Raw genomic sequence first — 12,540 nt, 5'->3', positions numbered from 1 at the left:
TTGCCTGAGCTACCAACAAACGACTCGCGATCCATCATCACAGCAGTAAATCCTCCAACATATGAATACCCCAGTTATCTCGACTATCTCAAATAACGTCTTTTAAGAAGCAAAATGAAGATTATGTTTAGCTAGTCATGAACATTAACCAGCATGACCGACTTTCTTCTAATTTCGTTCGTTTCAATGATGTACACAGTAGTACATCTTTTCTTAGGCAATATCGTACATTTTATTGGTTAATCCACTTCGTCTCCTCACTAGCTGTTCAAAAACGTATCACAGAGTACCACTCACATAAATACAGGGTTATTACAAATGATTGAAGCGATTTCACAGCTCTACAATAACTTTATTATTTGAGATATTTTCGCAATGCTTTGCACACACATACAAAAACTCAAAAAGTTTTTTTAGGCATTCACAAATGTTCGATATGTGCCCCTTTAGTGATTCGGCAGATATCAAGCCGATAATCAAGTTCCTCCCACAGTCGGCGCAGCATGTCCCCATCAATGAGTTCGAAAGCACCGTTGATGCGAGCTCGCAGTTCTGGCACGTTTCTTCGTAGAGGAGGTTTAAACACTGAATCTTTCACATAACCCCACAGAAAGAAATCGCATGGGGTTAAGTCGGGAGAGCGTGGAGTCCATGACATGAATTGCTGATCATGATCTCCACCACTACCGATCCATCGGTTTTTCAATCTCCTGTTTAAGAAATGCCGAACATCATGATGGAAGTGCGGTGGAGCACCATCCTGTTGAAAGATGAAGTCGGCGCTGTGGGTCTCCAGTTGTGGCATGAGCCAATTTTCCAGCATGTCCAGATACACGTGTCCTGTAACGTTTTTTTCGCAGAAGAAAAGGGGACCGAAACTTTAAACCGTGAGATTGCACAAAACACGTTAACTTTTGGTGAATTGCTAATTTGCTGCACGAATGCGTGAGGATTCTGTACCGCCCAAATTCGCACATTGTGTCTGTTCACTTCACCATTAAGAAAAAATGTTGCTTCATCACTGAAAACAAGTTTCGCACTGAACGCATCCTCTTCCATGAGCTGTTGCAACCGCGCCGAAAATTCAAAGCGTTTGACTTTGTCATCGGGTGTCAGGGCTTGCAGCAATTGTAAACGGTAAGGCTTCTGCTTTAGCCTTTTCCGTAAGATTTTCCAAACCGTCGGCTGTGGTACGTTTAGCTCCCTGCTGGCTTTATTCGTCGACTTCCGCGGGCTACGCGTGAAACTTGCCCACACGCGTTCAACCGTTTCTTCGCTCACTGCAGGCCGACCCGTTGATTTCCCCTTACAGAGGCATCCAGAAGCTTTAAACTGCGCATACCATCGCCGAATGGAGTTAGCAGTTGGTCGATCTTTGTTGAACTTCGTCCTGAAGTGTCGTTGCACTGTTATGACTGACTGATGTGAGTGCATTTCAAGCACGCCATTTTGTCTCACTGCGCTCTCGAGCGCTCTGGCGGCAGAAACCTGAATTGCGGCTTCAGCCGAACAAAACTTTATGAGTTTTTCTACGTATCTGTAGTGTGTCGTGACCATATGTCAATGAATGGAGCTACAGTGAATTTTTGAAATCGCTTCAATCACTTGTAATAGCCCTGTACGTTAGTAAGGACTTAACATAAAACTGACCTTAACTCTGTTGTACTAGTACACAGTGCCAGTACCCGCCAAAATGTAACTCGTCCATTTGCAGGAGTTTATAGTAAACAAGTGAAAACACAAGTAAAATGCACGCCAGTAATTCAGTCAACTACCTTCAGTTTAAGGTTTGTGTGGGTAATATACATCAGCAAAGATGAAGGTAGAACTGCTGCACATCTATGAAGGAAATAAGTCATCAGAACAGTAATTGCAATAATGTTTCCTTATTTACTACATGAGTTCAAAATGGTTCAAATGGCTCTGAGCACTATGGGACTCAACTTCTGAGGTCATTAGTCCCCTAGAACTTAGAACTAGTTAAACCTAACTAACCTAAGGACATCACAAACATCCATGCCCGAGGCAGGATTCGAACCTGCGACCGTAGCGGTCTTGCGGTTCCAGACTGCAGCGCCTTTAACCGCACGGCCACTTCGGCCGGCCTACATGAGTTCACGTAGCACAGTGCTGTGGTACTTTTAAATCAGGGGTGGCAAGGAATCCTGTTCACAAGCCATGCCTGCGCACGAGAGCCGTACTGATCAGTCACGATTCACATTTCCCTCACCACCGCTCCATGCTGTCTGACCGCGAAGAGGGGCGAGAGGGGAAACTGCGAACGTGCCGCATTTAAATGGCAGTGCAGTCACACTGCGTGCGTACTGGTTTTATATTCAGGTTCCACAACAACAGAGATCACAAACAAAACAAATTTTCAGTCTTATTTAATAATTTCTGGACGCTGAAGAAATAGTACAATTTATGTCTGGTACAAACTGTTGACTGTAAATAGTTTCGCAGATTTTCACACTCAGGTTGCCAGGTCCTAGTGATTTATTTTGTTTCATAAACGAAGAAAAGGTCTTACACACAAATATGTCGATCGATTTATTGTAGCACTTTTGCAACGTATTTATGGAGATGTGGCCACTCTCCCTGAGAAAAGCAATAGGAATTACCTTGCAAGTCAGTCAGTTACGATTGCACATGCACAGGGGCACTTTCAACTGAAATGGCAAATAGTCTCGAAAACAGTTCGAAAACGGATGTAAGTTTGGCAGCGTCCTCAAAACCTGTTGGAAACTATCCTCGTAGGTCTTTCAAAGCTAATGAATTTTGAAAACCTAGCTTTTTCTTAACGCTGAGGGTGATGGATGGTGTTTTATGACAGAATTTGTCCCTTCCCCAATGCCATTTTCTTTTTAAATGCACTCCCAGCAAATCAGACAAGTTGTTTCTCACATTTCAGTATTACCGTGGGTAGTGTGCAGTCAAGTTCACTTGAAATGCACGTCTGCTGTCGATTACAGATGTAATAATTTTCGTTCCTACACTCTTTCCCCCCCCCCCCCCCCCCCCCATGAACCATGGACCTTGGGGAGGCTTGCGTGCCTCAGCGATACAGATGGCCGTACCGTAGGTGCAACCACAACGGAGGGGTATCTGTTGAGAGGCCAGACAAACATGTGGTTCCTGAAGAGGGGCAGCAGCCTTTTCAGTAGTTGCAGGGGCAACAGTCTGGATGATTGACTGATCTGGCCTTGTAACATTAACCAAAACGGCCTTGCTGTGCTGGTACTGCGAACGGCTGAAAGCAAGGGGAAACTACAGCCGTAATTTTTCCCGAGGACATGCAGCTCTACTGTATGATTAAATGATGATGGCGTCCTCTTGGGTAAAATATTCCGGAGGTAAAATAGTCCCCCATTCGGATCTCCGGGCGGGGACTACTCAAGAGGACGTCGTTATCAGGAGAAAGAAAACTGGCGTTCTACGGATCGGAGCGTGGAATGTCAGATCACTTAATCGGGCAGGTAGGTTAGAAAATTTAAAAAGGGAAATGGATAGGTTAAAGTTAGATATAGTGGGAATTAGTAAAGTTCGGTGGCAGGAGGAACAAGACTTTTGGTCAGGTGATTACAGGGTTATAAATACAAAATCAAATAGGGGTAATGCAGGAGTAGGTTTAATAATGAATAAAAAAATAGGAGTGCGGGTTAGCTACTACAAACAGCATAGTGAACGCATTATTGTGGCCAAGATAGACACAAAGCCCATGCCTACTACACTAGTACAAGTTTATATGCCAACTAGCTCTGCAGATGATGAAGAAATAGATGAAATGTATGACGAGATAAAAGAAATTATTCAGGTAGTGAAGGGAGACGAAAATTTAATAGTCATGGGTGACTGGAATTCGTCAGTAGGAAAAGGGAGAGAAGGAAACATAGTAGGTGAATATGGATTGGGGGGAAGGAATGAAAGAGGAAGCCGCCTTGTAGAATTTTGCACAGAGCATAACTTAATCATAGCTAACACTTGGTTCAAGAATCATGAAAGGAGGCTGTATACAGGGAAGAAGCCAGGAGATACTGACAGGTTTCAGATAGATTATATAATGGTAAGACAGAGATTTAGGAACCAGGTTTTAAATTGTAAGACATTTCCTGGGGCAGATGTGGATTCTGACCACAATCTATTGGTTATGAACTGCAGATTGAAACTGAAGAAACTGCAAAAAGGTGGGAATTTAAGGAGATGGGACCTGGATAAACTGAAAGAACCAGAGGTTGTAGAGAGTTTCAGGGAGAGCATAAGGGAACAATTGACAGGAATGGGGGAAAGAAATACAGTAGAAGAAGAATGGGTAGCTCTGAGGGATGAAGTGGTGAAGGCAGCAGACGATCAAGTAGGTAAAAAGACGAGGGCTAACAGAAATCCTTGGGTAACAGAAGAAATATTGAATTTAATTGATGAAAGGAGAAAATATAAAAATGCAGTAAATGAAGCAGGCAAAAAGGAATACAAACGTCTCAAAAATGAGATCGACAGGAAGTGCAAAATGGCTAAGCAGGGATGGCTAGAGGACAAATGTAAGGATGTAGAGGCTTATCTCACTAGGGGTAAGATAGATACTGCCTACAGGAAAATTAAAGAGACCTTTGGAGAGAAGAGAACCACTTCTATGAATATCAAGAGCTCAGATGGAAACCCAGTTCTAAGCAAAGAAGGGAAGGTAGAAAGGTGGAAGGAGTATATAGAGGGTTTATACAAGGGAGATGTACTTGAGGACAATATTATGGAAATGGAAGAGGATGTAGATGAAGACGAAATGGGAGATAAGATACTGCGTGCAGAGTTTGACAGAGCACTGAAAGACCTGAGTCGAAACAAGGCCCCGGGAGTAGACAACATTCCACTAGAACTACTGATGGCCTCGGGAGAGCCAGTCATGACAAAACTCTACCATCTGGTGAGCACGATGTATGAGACAGGCGAAATACCCTCAGACTTCAAGAAGAATATAATAATTCCAATCCCAAAGAAAGCAGGTGTTGACAGATGTGAAAATTACCGAACTATCAGTTTAATAAGTCACAGCTGCAAAATACTAACGCGAATTCTTTACAGACGAATGGAAAAACTGGTAGAAGCTGACCTCGGGGAAGATCAGTTTGGATTCCGTAGGAATGTTGGAACACGTGAGGCAATACTGACCTTACGACTTATCTTGGAAGAAAGATTAAGAAAAGGCAAACCTACGTTTCTAGCATTTGTAGACTTAGAGAAAGCTTTTGACAATGTTGACTGGAATACTCTCTTTCAAATTCTGAAGGTGGCAGGGGTAAAATACAGGGAGCGAAAGGCTATTTACAATTTGTACAGAAACCAGATGGCAGTTATAAGAGTCGAGGGACATGAAAGGGAAGCAGTGGTTGGGAAAGGAGTGAGACAGGGTTGTAGCCTCTCCCCGATGTTATTCAATCTGTATATTGAGCAAGCAGTAAAGGAAACAAAAGAAAAATTCGGAGTAGGTATTAAAATTCATGGAGAAGAAGTAAAAACTTTGAGGTTCGCCGATGACATTGTAATTCTGTCAGAGACAGCAAAGGACTTGGAAGAGCTGTTGAACGGAATGGACAGTGTCTTGAAAGGAGGATATAAGATGAACATCAACAAAAGCAAAACGAGGATAATGGAATGTAGTCAAATTAAGTCGGGTGATGCTGAGGGAATTAGATTAGGAAATGAGACACTTAAAGTAGTAAAGGAGTTTTGCTATTTAGGGAGTAAAATAACTGATGATGGTCGAAGTAGAGAGGATATAAAATGTAGACTGGCAATGGCAAGGAAATCGTTTCTCAAGAAGAGAAATTTGTTAACATCGAGCATAGATTTAGGTGTCAGGAAGTCGTTTCTGAAAGTATTTGTATGGAGTGTAGCCATGTATGGAAGTGAGACATGGACGATAACTAGTTTGGACAAGAAGAGAATAGAAGCTTTCGAAATGTGGTGCTACAGAAGAATGCTGAAGATAAGGTGGGTAGATCACGTAACTAATGAGGAGGTATTGAATAGGATTGGAGAGAAGAGAAGTTTGTGGCACAACTTGACTAGAAGAAGGGATCGGTTGGTAGGACATGTTTTGAGGCATCAAGGGATCACAAATTTAGCATTGGAGGGCAGCGTGGAGGGTAAAAATCGTAGAGGGAGACCAAGAGATCAATACACTAAGCAGATTCAGAAGGATGTAGGTTGCAGTAGGTACTGGGAGATGAAGAAGCTTGCACAGGATAGAGTAGCATGGATAGCTGCATCAAACCAGTCTCAGGACTGAAGACCACAACAACAACAACAACAACTCTTTTCCCTTCATAACTGCAGTAATAGTGAGTTTTAAATCGAAAAATCGTTCCGGGCATGTGCCTTGACTTAACCAACGTTCTTTACAGTAATACATAAACTCTCCATAGTCGTCGTTCAGTTCCATTGAAAATTGTTGCAACCGACAGTTGAATAACGAGTGCGAGTTCAGAAATTTAACTGTTCATACCACTAGTTTCTTTACGTGCTACATGCTTGCAAATTTAGCACAACCTGCTTTTTGATGTACGGAACGTCTGTCGATCGTTGTAATTATTTGAACTTTCATTGTCGTCTTTAAATCTTTTCTGCATCCTATTGTAATGTTGTTTCATAGAAAATTTTTAGTAACCGTCGCTTGTGTGGGTGCATAATATTATTGAGAATTCTCATCCCTCTCTTCTGTCATTGCCCTTCCTTTTTAAGAGCTTGTGACGATGGATCACTCAAAAAGCTGCTGAACCTGTGAATGCACTTCACACAAATAGCAAAGGTCAAATAGCGCTGACGCCATGGATTTGCCGAATGATGAAAAATGCCACAACGCTATTCTAATTGAAATGTAACGCTGCACCGAGTACTGCTGGGAAAGGCAGCGCGGGGTAGCCGCGGTATCTAAGGCGTCTTTTCGCGGTTCGCTCGGCTCTCCCCACCACCCCCCTACCCCCCCTTTTTCAGTGCGGATGCACACGAATTGCCAGAACTCTTACGGGACTCGGTGGACTGTCCGCCTCGAGTAATGGGTATAATGGCAGGGGCAACTACGAATCTAGTGTGTGGACTATAAGTTGAGAAAGTTGATCTCTCGCGGAGCGTGCCGACGATAAATCCCTGCAGTCTCATTACCATCTGTGCAATCGGTGGCTGAGATGGATAGAGCTACTGGCCTGCAAGCGGGAAATCCCGAGTTCGAGTCCCGGTCGGGGCACACATTTTCAACTGTCCCCATTGATGTACACTCCTGGAAATGGAAAAAAGAACACATTGACACCGGTGTGTCAGACCCACCATACTTGCTCCGGACACTGCGAGAGGGCTGTACAAGCAATGATCACACGCACGGCACAGCGGACACACCAGGAACCGCGGTGTTGGCCGTCGAATGGCGCTAGCTGCGCAGCATTTGTGCACCGCCGCCGTCAGTGTCAGCCAGTTTGCCGTGGCATACGGAGCTCCATCGCAGTCTTTAACACTGGTAGCATGCCGCGACAGCGTGGACGTGAACCGTATGTGCAGTTGACGGACTTTGAGCGAGGGCGTATAGTGGGCATGCGGGAAGCCGGGTGGACGTACCGCCGAATTGCTCAACACGTGGGGCGTGAGGTCTCCACAGTACATCGATGTTGTCGCCAGTGGTCGGCGGAAGGTGCATGTGCCCGTCGACCTGGGACCGGACCGCAGCGATGCACGGATGCACGCCAAGACCGTAGGATACTACGCAGTACCATAGGGGACCGCACCGCCACTTCCCAGCAAATTAGGGACACTGTTGCTCCTGGGGTATCGGCGAGGACCATTCGCAACCGTCTCCATGAAGCTGGGCTACGGTCCCGCACACCGTTAGGCCGTCTTCCGCTCACGCCCCAACATCGCGCAGCCCGCCTCCAGTGGTGTCGCGACAGGCGTGAATGGAGGGACGAATGGAGACGTGTCGTCTTCAGCGATGAGAGTCGCTTCTGCCTTGGTGCCACTGATGGTCGTATGCGTGTTTGGCGCCGTGCAAGTGAGCGCCACAATCAGGACTGCATACGATCGAGGCACACAGGGCCAACACCCGGCATCATGGTGTGGGGAGCGATCTCCTACACTGGCCGTACACCACTGGTGATCGTCGAGGGGACACTGAATAGTGCACGGTACATCCAAAACGTCATCGAACCCATCGTTCTACCATTGCTAGACCGGCAAGGGAACTTGCTGTTCCAACAGGACAATGCACGTCCGCATGTATCCCGTGCCACCCAACGTGCTCTAGAAGGTATAAGTCAACTACCCTGGCCAGCAAGATCTCCGGATCTGTCCCCCATTGAGCATGTTTGGGACTGGATGAAGCGTCGTCTCACGCGGTCTGCACGTCCAACACGAACGCTGGTCCAACTGAGGCGCCAGGTGGAAATGGCATGGCAAGCCGTTCCACAGGACTACATCCAGTATCTCTACGATCGTCTCCATGGGAGAATAGCAGCCTGCATTGCTGCGAAAGGTGGATATACACTGTACTAGTGCCGACATTGTGCATGCTCTGTTGCCTGTGTCTATGTGCCTGTGGTTCTGTCAGTGTGATCATGTGATGTATCTGACCCCAGGAATGTGTCAATAAAGTTTCCCCTTCCTGGGACAATGAATTCACGGTGTTCTTATTTCAATTTCCAGGAGTGTATATCAACGCCCGTCAGCAGCTAATGGTATTGATTTAATCGTAATTTAAGTTAGTTTAAGTTAGATTAATTAGTGTGTAGGCCTAGGGACAGATGACCTCAGCAGTTTGGTCCCATACGAATTTACCACCACCACTGCTGGGAAGGATCGAGTCACGCCGAGACAGACAGAGCCTTCGCCCACACGCGACTCGAAGACGTGGCTGGTGTGAAGTTTGACTTGCCGTGACCAGCCCTGTTTTAAACAAGATGTTGCGTACAATAAAGACAGTTTTTGATTAAAAACTGCCTCATCGCTATTTTCAACTGAAGACAGTTGACTGAACAACCGAAGTGAATTTGCTGCTTTTTCATTTGGTCAACTCTAGCAAGCAGACCGGTGGTGTTACTACGGGTGCCTGTACTGTGTACTATCACAAAAAGTCAGTACTGTGCTTTGTTTTTATTATCGTCATGTTTACGTGAATAGTACTCTGCTGTACTTTACGAACATATGTTGAGGAGAGGAGGTGGACAACCGGGTAGAAAACATAGAGTGTTATCTAAAAATGAAGTACTGCTGTTCGTAAGTTCGTAACGAACAAAAACACAAGGAAGACAATTATGATGGTTGATGTCGCCGGATGTGTGTGTGTATTGTGTATTAAACTGGGGACCTGCAATCGATGGAGAGGCTTCGTCCCGCCGTAGCCCCCAGTGGTTCGCAACCCCACAACAGGCCACAGCAGTCCACCCACCCCAACGCCGCCCCACACCGAACCCATGGTTATTGTGCGGTTCGGCCCCCAGTGGACTTCTCCAGGCATGTCTCATACCAGACGAGTGTAACCCTAAACGTTTGCGTGGTAGAGTAATTAGGCTTACGCGTATGTGAAGACAGTGTTTGCGCAGCAATCGCCGACATAATGTAACTGAGGCGGAATACGGCGAACCAGCCCGCATTCGCCGAGGTAGATGAAAAACCGCCTTAAAAACCATCCACAGGCTGGCCGGCACACGGGACCTCGACACTAATCCGCCGCGCCGGCCTGTGTGGCCGATTGGTTCTAGGCGCTTCAGTCTGGCACCGTGCGACCTCTATGATCGCAGGTTCGAATCCTGCCTCTAGGATGGATGTGTGTGATGTCCTTAGGTTAGTTGGGTTTTAGTCGTGCGGATTCGTGCACTGGATCGGCATGCCTTCCCGCTCGGGAAACAGCGCGTAAGACCGCGCGGCTAGCCGGGCGGGCTATGTCGCCAGATAGTTAAACAACATTTGCTTGATACAGATCTTGAGAGAAAGTTATTTGGCATGGTACTTTGGTCATCTAATGAAATGAACATGACGGAAACATTTAGGGAAATTACGGACTATTACCAGCAATAGGTTTCCCATGCAATATTTGATGGTGGAACAGGAAAGAAGGAAAAGATGGTGGTTGGAGACTCCACCGCACTCTGTAATGTGGCTCGCATGTAGATGGTGTTAACGCGTACCTCCTCCCATCCCTTGGAGGGGTGCAACACGTTTTCACGGTTTGTTGCCAAAAAGTGTTTCGACGCAATTTCTGTTCTCCTAATTAAACGAGAAGTTTGGGATATCCTAGGATCCGGCCTCATACTTCTTATCTGTTGCATCTCCTTGCATCACGGCTCTCCTTTCACAGGCAGTGGAGTGCCTTTTCCAGATTTCCAGATATCCACAACACCTCGTTTAGGAGAATGGACGGTTAAGTTCGCGACTGACCTTCCGAGTGTTAGTTATGTTCGAAAGGCGTCTGCTGTTTAGATACCTTTTACGGTGCGCGTTCGTGCGCGCGTCGATGGGCAGTTGTCTTCCTCAAAGATCTGTAATCACTTATCTGTCTGCTGCTGTAGTACACTGCGGTAGTTTTGACTGGGTGAAAACAGTAAGTTATTTCTTACCAAGTCGTGTAAGCTTTGACTGCACAGAGAATCTCTGCCATTCAACGGGTTTGCAAGGCCCCGTGGCCGGGACTCACTCTTGCCTTCCGTCTGCTACGGTGATGTCGATGTGCCGATAGTACCTCGCAGTACAGACACTTTGTCTTGATATAGTCAATTGGGCACATCCGATCGACTTTTTTCGGGATTTTGGTGAGATGGTAGCCGACTTGCACGCTTGCCTTTCATTTACTTGACTGTAGGTTACGTTGTTTGCCAGACCAAAGAGCATTAGATTAATTTCCGCAGTCTAATTTAACATGGAAAGTTGAAGGTCTTATGTTTTATTTCAGATATCCAAGGCTTCAAGTCACCTATATCATTGCTTCTCCCATCATCAAATAATATTTTGGGTATTAAAACAAATATGTGGTGATTTTCTTTTGTCTATTGAATCTCCATGGTAATGTAAAAGCATATGATCCGTTGAACTGGATTTGTGTGTAAAATATTATGTCTTATAGTCAAGTATTGAAGATATATTATGTGTCAGAATAATTTTTGGAGTTGTATGAGTTTATTTTCATACCTCCTGGCCTGTGTTCAAGTTATTCTTCCAGATATTCAACACCTCCACGTGTGTTCACTGAAGACCTGCTTTCCGAAATATCTAACATTCATTTTAATTACACTGAAACCAGTGAGGGAATAACCTGCCTTCAGCTTCGATTAGCCGGCCGCGAGGGCCGAGCGGTTCTAGGCGCTTAATTCGGGCACCGCGCGACTGCTAGGGTCGCAGGTTCGATTCCTGCCTCGGCCATGGATGTGTGTGGTGTCCTTAGGTTAGTTAGGTTTAAGTAGTTCTAAGTTCTAGGGGACTGAAGACCACAGATGTTAAGTCCCATAGTGCTCAGAGCCATTTCTTTCAGCATCGATTACAGTTGTATTAAATAAGGTTTTCAGCTATACAGGTAACTTCACGAGTCTGTTGAACTTCAAGACAGTAGCAGCGAAGTCAGAGACATCGACATAATTTCTGTTACTACACTAGCCCAAGGTTTCTCAGATTATTAGGCTTTGTGGGATAGAGAGAGAGAAACCATTTGCGTAGTAGTAGGTGCACAAGGTCTATTGTAATGATTGTAGTCTAGATTCAGTCTTGATTAATGCCTTTTAAGCACCTTTAATTAATCAGTTACACTTTGAGAAAGTTTTTGCTACTACGAAACTTAAAATAAAATTCATCATTTTGGGTTTATTCGTATTTTATACAAAAGAGGTTACATTTCAGTGCATAAAATCCTAGGTGACAGCCTCTTGTGAACTCGGAGGTTGAAATAGAGAGTGATAACAGGCTCTCATCTTCATGAAAGTGTATCATCATTATTGTCATCAGCATTACCATAAGGTTATTATCACCCACTGCTGGATATAGACCTCTAGATTTTACTGAGAGGTACTGTCCGTAGCAATAAGCATCAATATACTGATCTTTCTTTTCAAACATCTTTCCACTTTCCATTACGTCATTGTGTAGACTTGTTATACTTCTTAAGCGCCAGTAAAAACGTATTTTTGAAAACTTAACATCAGTGCACTAGCTCACACATTCTACATCTACATCATATTCTACATCTACACCATATTCAGCGCAACTACCTTTTATTTTCATTATGAGTAGGTCTTCCCATCCAGTTTTGTCTGTAAGCCATCTACTGGTTTTTCTATCTGTCCTAGAAATCCCCAACATACATCGCTCTGCTACTCGACAAATAATCCTCAGTTTGTGAATGATTTCCCATTGGACGTCCATGTCTCTTTGCCATATGTCATAAACGAATAGTAACCTTCTTGTTTCACACAATTTACTCTCTTTGTTTGGTTTATCAACAGCACATAGTTTCGAATACATACAGCCATATTCAGCAACTCTAAATATAGTAACCCAACAAATATCTATTTTTTGTTGATT

This window comes from Schistocerca nitens, chromosome 1 (genome assembly GCF_023898315.1).
Source record: "Schistocerca nitens isolate TAMUIC-IGC-003100 chromosome 1, iqSchNite1.1, whole genome shotgun sequence".
Taxonomy (NCBI): Eukaryota; Metazoa; Arthropoda; class Insecta; order Orthoptera; family Acrididae; genus Schistocerca; species Schistocerca nitens.
The sequence above is the reverse complement of the archived record's forward strand: the minus strand, read 5'-3'. Positions refer to the sequence as shown.